Raw genomic sequence first — 13,594 nt, 5'->3', positions numbered from 1 at the left:
GAATCAGAATGGTTGTGTTCATGTCCTACAGTGTGAGAGTAAAGGTGTGAATCCGATTTGGTAAAGGTACCGATGAGAGGCCATGTAGGAGTACATGGTGGGTTGTCTCATTGGGACCATCCTTAAGAACTAAGTTCTTTGTATGTAATCCAAGACAAGATACTACCACACATTGGGTTTCGGTAACTCGACCCCTCTCGGCTTATTAATCGCCTAGATCTCTGTCCAGGAATTGCAACTAGTTTCTGGTGTTTCTAGGAAAAGTGTTGGTGGCCGTGTTTAGCTCTGCCTGACGGGGTAGGCTTCACTACGGTAGATACAAAGTGGCATGGTGTACCAAGTGGCACCCGGATGGTGGGCTTGGGAACCCTACACACATCTTTTGGGGCCATTAAGGAAACTTCGGCCGGAGTTCCTTGCGGGTTCAGTCTCAAATAGGTGATAAACCTGGACTAGGGTCTTGTGTGGTTAACGGTCGTGGCCGACACCCACGCAAAGTGCTTCCGCTTGAAGGTTGCCGAGATGCATGACATGCATATGGTGATAAGTGGTGAGAGCGTGTGTGAAGAAGTATACCCATGCAGGGTGATTTAATCTGTTTGAATAGCCGCGTCCACGAATATGGATTACTTGGAAACATTACGTGGTACATAGACAACTTGGAATGGATACTCTAAAATATGTCAGATAAGTGTGAGTTCTATGGATGGCTTTCTCGTACGGAGACGAGAGTGGATCCATAGTGGTGTATTGATTGGTGAATATGTGGACTTGTGTGCGCTATCCCACCTCAAAGAAATAACTTGTCGTCGTAGTACAGGTTAGTCAAGAGTCAAAGCTGGCTTGCTGCAATTAAATTCCACAACCCCATCATTGATATTGATGCATATGTAGGTAGTTCTAATGTAAGTCTTGCTGAGTACCTTTGTACTTGACGTCAGCTGTGCTTCCCCAGCAATAGTGCTAGAAAAGTGCTGATCCTGCAATCTCTAGTGTTAGCTAGACGAATGCTTATGCCAATGAACCTTCTCCTGCAACGGCACCAGAAGAATGCTGCTAGCACTCCCCGGCAATGAAACTGGAAGAATGTTGTTGATGGCCCACCAGCGCGTGGGTTCGCAGCAGTTTTCGAGGGTAGAGTATTCGACCCAATTTGTAGATCGCTGGTTAGGAGGTGAGAGTATACTCTCAAGTATTAGCAGCTGAATTTGTCATATTCAACCACACCTGAAAGATTAGTATCTGCAAGCACAATAGTAACAGCAAAGTAATATGATAACAACGGTGTCAAAAACGATCTGTTGACAGCAGACTATTCCTAACAATTGTATCAATGGCGCCTCCGTTGCCGCGTCGACGGAAGTTCTCAGTTCCCATGAACGGTCGGTGAATCAACAGTGTAGTAGGTAGTAGCAGTGTAACGGGCAATAGCAGTGGCAAGGAACAACAATAGTGACAACAGTAGCAAGTAGCAACAGTAGCAAGCGACAGTAGTAGCAACAGTAGTAGCAGCAGCAGAGCAAGACAAGTAACAACAATAGCAACAGTAGTAGCAGCACCAGAGCAAGACAAGTAACAACAGTAGCAACAGTAGGACAAACTCGTAGGCAATGGGTCGGTGATTTGTTTGGATGATATTCATCATGCAACAGCTATAACACGGAGAGATATGTGGCTAGCTCCCGTTCGTCAATGTGATGTAGGCATGCATTCCGTATGTCGTCATACGTGCTTAGGGAAAAGAACTTGCATGACATCTATTGTCCATCCCTCCCGTGGCAGCGGGGTCCAAAAGGAAACTACGGGATATTAAGGTTCTCCTTTTAATAAAGAACCGGACCAACGCATGAGCACTTGGTGAACACATGAACTCCTCAAACTATGGTCATCACCGGGAGTGGTTCCGGTTATTGTCACTCTAGGGTCGCCGGATCATAACACATAGTAGGTAACTACAACTTGCAAGATCGGATCTAAAACACACATATATTGGTGACAACATAATAATTTCAGATCTGAAATCATGGCACTCGGGCCCTAGTGACAAGCATTAAGCATGGCAAAGTAGTAGCAACATCAAATCTCAAAACATAGTGGATACTAGGGATCAATCCCCATCAAAACTAACTCGATTACATGATAGATCTCATCCTACTCATCACCGCCCAGCGAGCCTACGAATAGATTACTCACGAACGACGAAGAGCTTCATGGAATTGGAGAGGGAAGAAGGTTGATGATGACGATTTCCCCTCTCCGAAGCCGAAGATGGACTCCAGATCTGCCCTCCAGATGAAGAACAGGAGGTGGCGGCGCCTCCGTATCGAAAATGCGACGAAAACTTCTCTTTTTATTTTTTCTCGGACGAAAGGCAAATTATAGAGCTGGAGCTAGGGGCGACAGGTGCCTGTGGGCCCCACAAGCCTTCCCACCGCCACCAGGGGTGGTGGTGGCGGAGCAGGGGCTTGTGGCCCACTGGCCCACCCCCTGAGGTGGAACTTGGCGTAGATATTTTTGATATTTTTCAAAACCGCTCCCCGTAAATTGTCAGGACGTTTGGAGAACTTTGATTTCTGCACAAAAATAACACCAAGGCAATTCTGCTGAAAACAACGTCAGTCCAGGTTAGTTCCATTCAAATCATGCAAATTATAGTCCAAAACAAGGGCAAAAGAGTTTGGAAAAGTAGATATGTTGGAGACGTATCAACTCCCCCAAGCTTAAAACCTTGCTTGTCCTCAAGCAACTCAGTTGACAAACTGAGAGAGAAAGAAAAAACTTTGACAAACTCTGTGTGATCTTGTTGTTGCAACTATGTCTAACTCATAACCAGAATTTCAACAAGATCACAAGTTAACCACATAAGCAAATGACACAAAGGTCTCACGGTAAACTAATATCAATGGCATAATCAGCTAACACGCAAATAATAATGAGTTTCAAATACCTACACTTCAATCAAAACAAGCATGAAGCAATATGAATAGGTGGTATCTCGCTAGCTCTTTCTGAGACGGCAAAACATAAATGCAGAGCACTTTCAAAGAGCAAGGGCTGACTAAACATTGTAATTCATAGCAATAAAGATCCAGTCATAGTCATACACAATATCAATCAAAAGCAAAGCATAAAATGACAGAGGTGCTCTCTAATTGGTGCTTATATAAGAGGAGGATGACTCGACAGGAAAATAAATAGACATGCCCTTCGCAGAGGGAAGCATTGATTTGCATAGGTGCCAAAGCTCAAGCTTTGAAAACAGAGATAATAATTTTGGGTGGCATGCTTTCATTGTCAATGCAATGACCAAGAGTTGTCAATATCTTCCATGCTACTCATGCTATAGGCGGTTTCCAAACAGAAAAGTAAAGTTTTAACTCCCCCACCACCAATCAATCACACTCCACGGCTAACCGAATCCTCGGGTACCGTCCATACTACCATCAATCCGGGGGGAGTCTTGTTTTATAGTTATGTTTTCGATTTAAGCATGGAACTGGGCATCCCAAATACCGGCCCCTTTCTCGTGAAGGACTGTGAATAAACACATGTCGAGGATAACACTCCTAGCATGGAAGATACCAATAGCCCTCTGTCACCACATGAGCGGTTCGGGCATGCAAAACAGATTATTTCTTGAAGGTTTAGAGAATGGCACATGCAAATTTACTTGGAACGGCAGGTAGATACCGCAAATAGGTAGGTATGGTGGACTCTCATGGAAATTTTTTTGGGTTCATGGAAGTGGATGCAGAAGCAGCATTCCCGCTTAGTACAAGTGAAGGCTAGCAAAAGACTGGGAAGCGACCAACTAGAGAGCGACAACAGTCATCAAGATGCAATGAGTTTGACTAACATTAAATGCAAGCATGAACAGGATATAAATCACCATGAATATGAACATCATAGAGACTATGTTGATTTTGTTTCAACTACATGCATGAACATGTGCCAAGTCAAGCCACTTGAAACATTCAAAGGAGAATACCATCCTATCATACTACATCACAGTCATCTCAAAATCTATGTTGGCGATCAAGACAAACCATTATAAGCTCTCAGCTAAATAAGCATGGCATCAGAAACTATGATCTCTAAGTTGTCATTGCAAACATGGTTCTCTCACAACAAAGCAAAATCTGGTTCGACAAGCTAGTCGTATTTACAAAAACAAAATAGATTGTGTTCATACCAGCTTTTCAGTCCGAGTCACGTCATCATATATCATCATTGTTGCCCTTCATTTTCACGATCGAACGATGAAAACGATAATAAGCGCATTGGACTAAGCTGAATCTGCAGGAAAACACAAAGGAGAAGACAAAATAATATGGCTCTTTGAAAGCTAAACAGGTAAGCATGTAAGAACCACTAAGCATTGTAACCAATATCTTCTACCTTGACCCAAAGAAAAAGAAAGCTATTTACACGGGAAAGCTCCCAACAAGCAAAAGAAGAAAGAAAAATCTTTTTGGGTTTTCTCAAAAGGACACAAAACAAGAAAACAAGAAAACAAAAAGAAACTAGCATGGATAGTAGAGTGGCAAAGTGTAAACACCGGCTAACAAAGTGAAGGCATAAGCATGAATGTAAAGTCGGTGAGAACACGTACTCCCCCAAGCTTAGGGTTTTGGCCTAGCTTGTTCTACTCCCAAGGATGATCCTGGCAAAACCCAAATTCATAATGGGTGTTATACAGGAGTGCTGCAGTCACTGCCTAAATAGCTTCCTCATGAAGTCGTGCAGCCGTTGCCTCCCTCTCATACTCCTCAGCCTCTCCTATGGTTATGTAGTATCTTCGTTTAACCTGAAAGTCAAAGAAAGCAGGAGCAGGAAGGGTAATATGGAAAACACGCTGCCGGTTAAATATCAAGCGGTATAGGAGGGATCCATGATCTCTCTCAAGGAACTGGTAGCGTGTTAGAGCGACACGATCAAGGTAGGCTGTATGGAGAGGAGGGTCTTCTGGACGGATGGATACCCCAAGAAAATTTGCTAAGCGTGTAGCATAAACTCCACCAAAGAAATCCCCCTCACTGGCATTTTTATTCAGCCTCCTTGCTACAATGGCTCCCATATTGAAGCTCCTGTCACCTGTTACTGCGCTCTTAAGGATACTAAGGTCGGAAGCGCAAAGGTGACAATGTGCACCCTTGCCGTTAATGCACCTACCTATGAAGAGGGCAAGGTAGTGCAAGGCAGGGAAATGGATGCTTCCTATGGTGGCTTGCGTGATATCTCTGGTTTCTCCAACAGTTATACTGGCGACAAAGTCTCTGACCGAAGACTTAGGAGGATCATTAACACTACCCCCATCAGGTATCTTGCAGATCCTATTGAAATCCTCCAGATCCATGGTATAGGATTTATCGTACAGATCAAACAGTATGGATGATTCATGCCCAGCTAAAAATTTAAATCTACGCATGAAATAGGCAGTGAGCATAGCATACTGTTCACATTTATCTGAGAGGAATTCTTCTAACCCGGCATTGCGGACAAGTGCATCGAACTCATCCTTGAAGATTGATTCGATCATGAACTCATCGGAAGGCCATTCACATGGTTGAACCGGTGCGTCCCTTAGTTGAAAAGGTTCGGGCTCCCAAAAGGAGAGACGAGGACCCTTCTTACTTGAGGAACCACCATGAAACTTCCTCCTGAACATAATTTCCTTTGCTGAAATTTTTGAAGTTTAAGAGAAAAGTGAATAAAGACCCACCACACCTTGTAGCAACTACTCCTACTAGTGCCTAGAGACCGTATCACGCGCTAAAACTACTTGGGACCAGCTAAAATCAACTTTTCTATCTCAAGAACAGGGTCACCAAGGTAGCAAGAATTCGCGAAGGATAAAGCACTAGAGAAAAAACTAAATGGACCAATTGAGGAGTCACTTACCAAGGAGCAATTTCCCCAAAACAGTTCGGAGAATGGTGCTTTGAGCAAGGAGATCGAAAATCACAGCCAAATGAGCTAGAACACGGGTTTGAGCTGCAAAACAATTTTTTCTGGAGGTGGAAGAAGAGGCTGAGAGCTGGAGTGAGTGGAGGGGGTGCCTATGGGCCCCACAAGCTTGCACCCCGCCACCAGGGGGGTAGTGGCGGTGGGGGGGCTTGTGGCCCACTGGTCAGGCCCCCTGACCAGCTCTCAGACCCAGAAATTTACAAAAATTCCAGAGAAAATCATACTAAATTTTAGGACCATCGGAGAACTTTTATTTTTGAGGTATTTTTCTCCGGGACGCTAAAACAGAAAACAGGAAAAGCTAAACTAATTCCATCATTTTTCTTCTAAGCAACAGAAAATGAAGACTCAAAACTCAGGTATGTGACTGTGTGATTCATCCGTTCATGGTCATCGGAAGAAATTCGTCAGTGGGGTTGATCAAGTCCTTATGACAAAACCTTCTCGAATCGCAAGAGAGAACGGAGAATTTTCGAATAGCCACTAAGTCACCTCAATGGGGATATGAATCTCCCCAACAAGCAAATCATACTTCATCTTGACACGAGGAATAGGAATCGATGAAGTCTTTTCGATAGCATTGATGCAATCTACTGGATATCGTTTCTTCGGAAAGTGCACTGTGTGCTCATTACCGTTGAAATGGAAAGTGACATTGCCTTTGTTGCAATCTATAATAGATTACTCACGAACGACGAAGAGCTTCATGGAATTGGAGAGGGAAGAAGGTTGATGATGACGATTTCCCCTCTCCGGAGCCCAAGACGGACTCCAGATCTGCCCTCCAGATGAAGAACAGGAGGTGGCGGCGCCTCCGTATCGAAAACGCGACGAAAACTTCTCTTTTTATTTTTTCTGGGATGAAAGGCAACTGATAAAGCTGGAGTTGGGGGCGGCAGGTGCCTGTGGGCCCCACAAGCCTGCCCACCGCCACCAGGGGGTGGTGGCGGAGCAGGGGCTTGTGGCCCACTGGCCCACCCCCTGAGGTGGAACTTGGCGCAGATATTTTTGATATTTTCCAAAACTGCTCCCCGTAAATTTTTAGGACGTTTAGAGAACTTTGATTTCTGAACAAAAATAACACCAAGGCAATTCTGCTGAAAACAGCGTCAGTCCAGGTTAGTTCCATTCAAATCATGCAAATTATAGTCCAGAACAAGGGCAAAAGAGTTTGGAAAAGTAGATACGTTGGAGACGTATCAGTACTCACGGTTGATTTATTTATGTTTTTGCAAAGAATCTTTTATTCTCATTATTGGTTCTATACGATGTGATCGATGTTGACCGGAGGAGCTTGGGAATCTAGACAGAGGTCAGGCTCCTTTGGTAGGGACCTTGTAGATTTTCAGGCTCCTCCAATCACTTTTAGTAGATGTCTGTACCTAGAAATGATATGCTTTCACTTGATGCTTGTATGACTTGAGTGTAGGGTCGTGTGACCCTTGTTTGTAATATCATGCTATGTTGACTCTTATGAGTCTTTAATAAAAGCTTGAGTCATAGAGTTATGTTGTGACGCCATGTTGTATCTACACATATCGTGCATATTGTGTGTATGTTATGAAATGGATTATATGTGTGGGATTCTACACCTAGTTGTGCGCCTCTAGTAGTACTCTTTACAGGGAAATGCCTCTTTGTGCTTCCACCGAGCCTTGGTAGCTTGCTACTGCTCCGGACACATCGATTGGCCGACATGTATCCTTCTTTGCTGATGTGTCTGCCCCGTCGGGGAAATGTCACACGGTGTAATGGAGTCCTTATAGCTTGGTACGACTCGTCTACACACGTTGATGACCGACACCTTCTTTGCTGGGTTATGTATGCCTGTCCCTGTACGGATGTACCACTTGGGTTTATAACTAGTCATGTCAACCTGGATTCTTTGTCGTTTGAATGCTAGTGGCACATTCATATACGTGAGCCAAAAGATGCAAACGGTCCCGGCCAAGGTAAGGTGGCACCCGTGGAGTTAACCGTGCGTGAGGCCGCAAAGTGATGTGATGTGTTTTATAGGCCGGGTTCTTATGACTTAGGATCGGGGTCCCGACAACTTGTTTATTTGGTGGAAGATCTTTATGTTAAGATCGTTGATTCCATAGTTATACCTACTAAACATGTTCAATATTATGAGTTGTGAGTAGTTGTATTTGTTCTTGAGGACATGGGAGAAGTCTTCTTATTAGTAATCATGTGAAGTTGGTCATCATTCAATGTTGATGTTAAGTTGTGTTGATCTTCCTTTAGTTGTGAATGTAGACTACATGACACTTCACCGTCTTTAGGCCCGAGGGAAGGCATCACAGAATTAGTTTGTAGATGATGGTTTGCGGGACTTGCTGAAACATAAACCCGACTTTATGAATTTTGTTGCGAGGTGCTATTTTGGATCTTTACTATTATTGCTAGATTTGTGTTAATTACGTCTCTTCTATTTGCGGATGCTTTCATGGAGGGTATAATCATAAGTAGGTGTTTATTCAAGTAAGAAAAACACCTTAGCTCCGTACCACCCACACAACAACCTATCAAAGCAATGAATGTAGGTCCATAAATCATGGAGAAAATAGCTAAACGATATTCCCGTGCATCCTCAAGAGAACTTTAATCACTATAAAAAGTTCAACTGAATTTTCCTTAGAAACATTAAGGATTGGGCCACTTGCTTCACCTTGCTACTTTTGTTACTTGTTACCAATTATCTTGCTAACAATCTATCTATCAAAACAATCTTACATCACTTGCAGAAAATACCTTGCTGAAAACCGCTTATTGATTCTGTTCCTCGTTGGGTTTGACACTCTTTATTATTGAAAGGACTAAGATTGATCCCTTATACTTTTGGGTCATCAAGACTATTTTCTGGCACCATTGCCGGGGAGTGTAGCGCTCTTGGTAAATGGAACTTGGTAAGGAAACATTTATTGTATGTGCTAGATTTTATCACTAGTACTGTCACAGGTTTATTATAGCATCAAAATGTGCATGTTTATTTTGCATGACAATTTGAATTTGAATTAGGGAAAATAGAAATTTAACATTGCCATCACAACATTTATTATAATAAAAATGGGACTTGACATCTCTCGCAACAGTCCACATATTAACACGAGCATCTTAATGACATATTATCAAACATTAGAAATGAGACACTAGAGATGGGATCATCATGAACAGTAGTGCACTACCAGTTATTGATGGGTTGTGACATAGTCTCCTCCGAAGACTGTGATCACTTCCTTAAGAGATGACTAAGAATTCCCTCCATTTCTTGTTTCTTTTTGATACGTCCATCATGCATCCTGAATTCTTATTGATATTTTTGTTATTTTTGTCCATTATTCCTCATTGTGATACAATTCTTATGCATTTTCTCTTTGAATGTACAAGGTACACCACGAAGATGGAAAATATAGGAAAGTGGAATTCTGGACGTGAAAACCAAGAAAAAGGGTAAAAAACACTGGACTCCAAATGAACTGAAATTTGACGGAAATGTTTTATGGAATATGTGAGAATTATTGGTCCAAAAATATACCAGAGGGGGCCAGCTGCTGGCGACGAGCCAGCAGGGCGCGATGACCCCCGTGGTCGTGGCATGTTGCCTCGTGGGGGCCCAACAGGTCTCTCACGCCCTCTTATCCTATATGGTGTGTTTTGAACTAGAAAAAAAATCATAAGCACACTTTCGGAATGAAGCACCATCGTATCGAGGCTGAAACCTGGGTAGAGGCCCGTTTGCTCTCCGGCATAAATATTCTGCCAGGGAATTCCTGTCCGGGAGGGGGAAATCGAAGCCATCGTCATCACCAACGCTCCCTACTTCGTGGAAGGACCAATCTCCATCAACATCTTCACGAGCACCATCTCATCTCCAACCCTAATTCATCTCTTGTATCAAATCTTTGTCTCAAAACCTCAGATTGGTACAAGTGGGTTACTAGTAGTGTTGATTACATCTTGTAGTTGATGCTTGTTGGATTACTTGGTGGAAGATATGATGTTCAGATCCTTTATCACAATTATTAGACCTCTGATTTTGAACATGTTGATGAGGTGTGAGTAGTTAATATTATTCCCGGGGACATGTGAGAAGTCTTGTTATAAGTAATCATGTGAAGTTGTTATTCGTTTGATATTTTGATGTTGTGTATGTTGTTTGTTCTCTTAGTGGTGTCATTTGAACATGGACTAGACGACACTTCACCATGTTATGGGCCTAAGGGAAGTCATTGTGGAGTATTAAGTAGATGATGTGTTGCGAGGGTGAAAAAAGCTTAAATCGCAGATTATGTGTTGCTTCATAAGGGGTTGCTTTGGAGCCATAGGTTTAATGATATAGTTAGATTTATCTTAATTCTTCTTTCGTAGTCACGGATGGTTGCGAGAGGGGGTAATCATAAGTGAGTTTTTTTATCCAAGTAAGAACAACACCTTAGCATCGGTCCACCCACATACCAAATTACGAAAGTAACGAACATGAACCAACTTAACAAGATGAGCACGACTAGATAGGAATTTCCATGTGTCCCTACGAGTGTTTGCTTTATATAAGAGTACTTTCAAGCCAGTCCTTTGCTATAAAAAGGATTGGGCTACCTTGCTGCAAAATTGCTACTATTGTTACTTGTCACTTGTTATGAATTATCTTTGTCATTGGAAACGACGCTCTATGGGACCGTCAAGGCCCCTTTATGTGGGTGTACGGGAACTTTGGGTGCACAGAGAGCATCACGGATGTCTGCATGCATGGTGGTTTAGACAGGTTCAGGCCGCTCGGAAGCTTAAAACCATACGTCCTATGTTTTGGTGGATTATGTATGTGTTCACAGTACAAGAGCGCTCTCCCGACAAGGATGGTCAAGCGCAGAAGATATGCGTGTAGAATGAATTGATATTAGACCTTTCTAAAGGTAGCCCCGGTCCTCCTTTTATAGTCCAAGGGGTTACCACAATGGCGGAAATGGTCTTTACATCGGTAAATAGTCACACGATAGCTGCCGAAACTACTGACAGGAGCTATAGTGGTAAATACCTAACTCTGATGGACTCGGATAGGCGCATTAAATGTGTTGTGAGGTGGCGCGCTGGCGATGTTCCCCGACGAGGATTGCCTCTCCTTTTGTGTCATTCGCTTAGCTACCTCTTATTCTTCTGCCATGCTATAGGACGGGTGTCATTAAAGTTGTCATAACTCCCACCTAGCTGGCACACGCCTCGACCAAATCCATCTAACCGTCTGCTCGCTCGACACCTAGCTGATGTAGGCAATTATCCCATCAACATGGAGTGATGGCTCGACGGGTGGAGGCCTTGGCGGGGATGCTCGCTGCTGGGTCTTCTCCCTCCCAACAAGTTGACTTGCCGGGCCTTGTCTTGATGTTACTTGGAGGTTGGTGTTGGGCAGAAAGGTCGTGCCGTCCCGGGAAACGCGTTTGCATGTGTACAAGTCTCGGTACTAAGGGCCTTGTATCTTAGTACACCGACAATAGCCCCCGGCCCTGGGCCACACTTGCGTCCGTGACATTGTTGGACTAGGACCAAAAACAGTGCACAGTCACAGGAGGCCGCAATACCCTGCAGTTATACTGGTTTTTACTGCTTCACCCAAGACGCGCATTGACTGATGGTCATGGGAGTGGTGGAGCAAGGCGACGCCCACAAAACGCATCTTAGGAAAACGCAAGCAAGGCATGTTATTGGCGGAACTGGGTAGTCGCTGCAGTCGTGTGCAGTTGCTCCTCGGGTGGCGCAGAGCCAACCCCCTCGCCTCCTCCATATAAAAAGAGGCTTAAGGGAAGAGTTTCTCATTCACCTCCCCTCCTTCCAGACTTCCAATCAGCACTGTTATTCTCCTGTGTCTTCCTCCTTAGCTTTTGAGAGCTACCATCGCAATGGTGAGGGGCAGAGTCCGCGGTCGAGCCCGGGCACCAGCAGTTGGCTCGAGGACCCCTCTTCAGATGCGCATCATGGTGACAACACTGGGTATGGTGCCGATTCTCGTGGTAGGAGCGCATCACTGAACCTTGGAGTACAGGGCGCTCCGCACCGTGGCGGCGTTCCTCCCCCGCCGATCCGGGCAGAGCCCCCTGCGGGGGATGCGGCGCACGAATTTGTAGTCTCGTTGCATAGGCGCCCCCACAGCTAGTTGCAGCTTCCCGATCCCTTTGCCAGGGCAATGGAAGGCAGTAGTCCCACGGGTCTGTGGCTCTGGGCATATCCATGCTGCAACAGACTCGTCTGGGTGGCGGTCGACTTCCCCCTGGCAGCACCATGTTCTTGACATGGGGGTGGAAGTCGTTCACGCTCTCCCGTGGCTTGGGTACGGAGGATCTTTTCCACTTCAGGTTTGACGGAGATGCCATGCTCTCTGTGAGGTTTTTCAGGAGCTCCCGCACTCGGCTGGACTATTGTGCTGAAAGTTCCAGCGACAACGAGCTTGACACTTCCAGCGACAACGATGATGACGATAGCTCCCCCAATGCCAAGCTCTAGGGCGACGACGCCGAGTAGGCGTAATGGCGTTGTGGCGGGATTCGGAAGGTGCCGCCTTGTCTTGGCTTGGCTGGCCGAACTTGGCGCTCCATCTGCAAGTCCTCATTCGTGGATCAATCGCCACATCGTAGTGGCATATCTCCTTCCGTGTTTAAGTAGTACCCTATGTAATCTTGTGAGGAATATGCAAGGAAAATTATAGGGTACTGCGTGACAAGTTCTTAAACGTTCGTCATGCCTTGGTGACAATCCGCTCTTTCCTTCGCGAGCCTACACTCGTGTATCTTTATTCCATATGCTTTCCGGGAACGCTAGTCGGCACACGCATATTAGCCGCGGACGCTTTCAGGAATAAATCCTTAGCGGTCTTCTAGCGGAGCTGCCGGTAGGATTATCTTACCATCCTTGCCGCAAATGCTTGGAGTGTTTAACTAATATATCCAAGCATGCAACAATTTTGACAAGGCCCTATGCATCGCTTACCGGTGCGCGCATCTTCACCATAGATGTCTTTAGGGTCAAGTCCCTAGTATCCCAATGATGACGTCGCCATCGGTAAGACTACTTCGTCGTCCTTACCACGGCTGCTCGGGGTGTTGAGTATGCCCCAAACACCTAAGCATGCAACAATTTCAACAAAGTCCTCTCATGTGCAGGTTTTTTACACCAGCGCCAACTTGGTCACAGAAAAATAAGTTATTTTTGAGATTTTTTTTACTTAGCTTTCTCTCACTGCCTCCCTTGCCGCAAGGTGGTTGTACCCGCGTCTATAGGTGTCCATGCCGTCATCCCCCCGGATGACTTGCATGTGAGGGGATTCTCTCCCTTTTGAGAAAAAGAAAGAAGGGAAAATATCGGAGGGTAGGAACCTTGGCGGTCCGATATCTACCTTACACAAGTGATGAGTAACCACAACATTTTACCGAAAAATAAGTAACATAAATATGTAACTTGACAAAAAGTTGTAGAGTACTTAGCTTTATTTACTATGTATAGGGTCATCACATGGCTTTGTATAAAGGATTACAGTCCTTGTCGGGAGACTTGAACAAATGTGGTTGCCGGGTGGCCCGATAACCGCGCCTTACGGATAAAACTTGTGAAGATGCTCGATATTCTACAAGTTCTACAT

This window comes from Hordeum vulgare, chromosome 7H (genome assembly GCF_904849725.1).
Source record: "Hordeum vulgare subsp. vulgare chromosome 7H, MorexV3_pseudomolecules_assembly, whole genome shotgun sequence".
NCBI lineage: Eukaryota > Viridiplantae > Streptophyta > Magnoliopsida > Poales > Poaceae > Hordeum > Hordeum vulgare.
Note: the sequence above shows the minus strand (reverse complement) of the source record.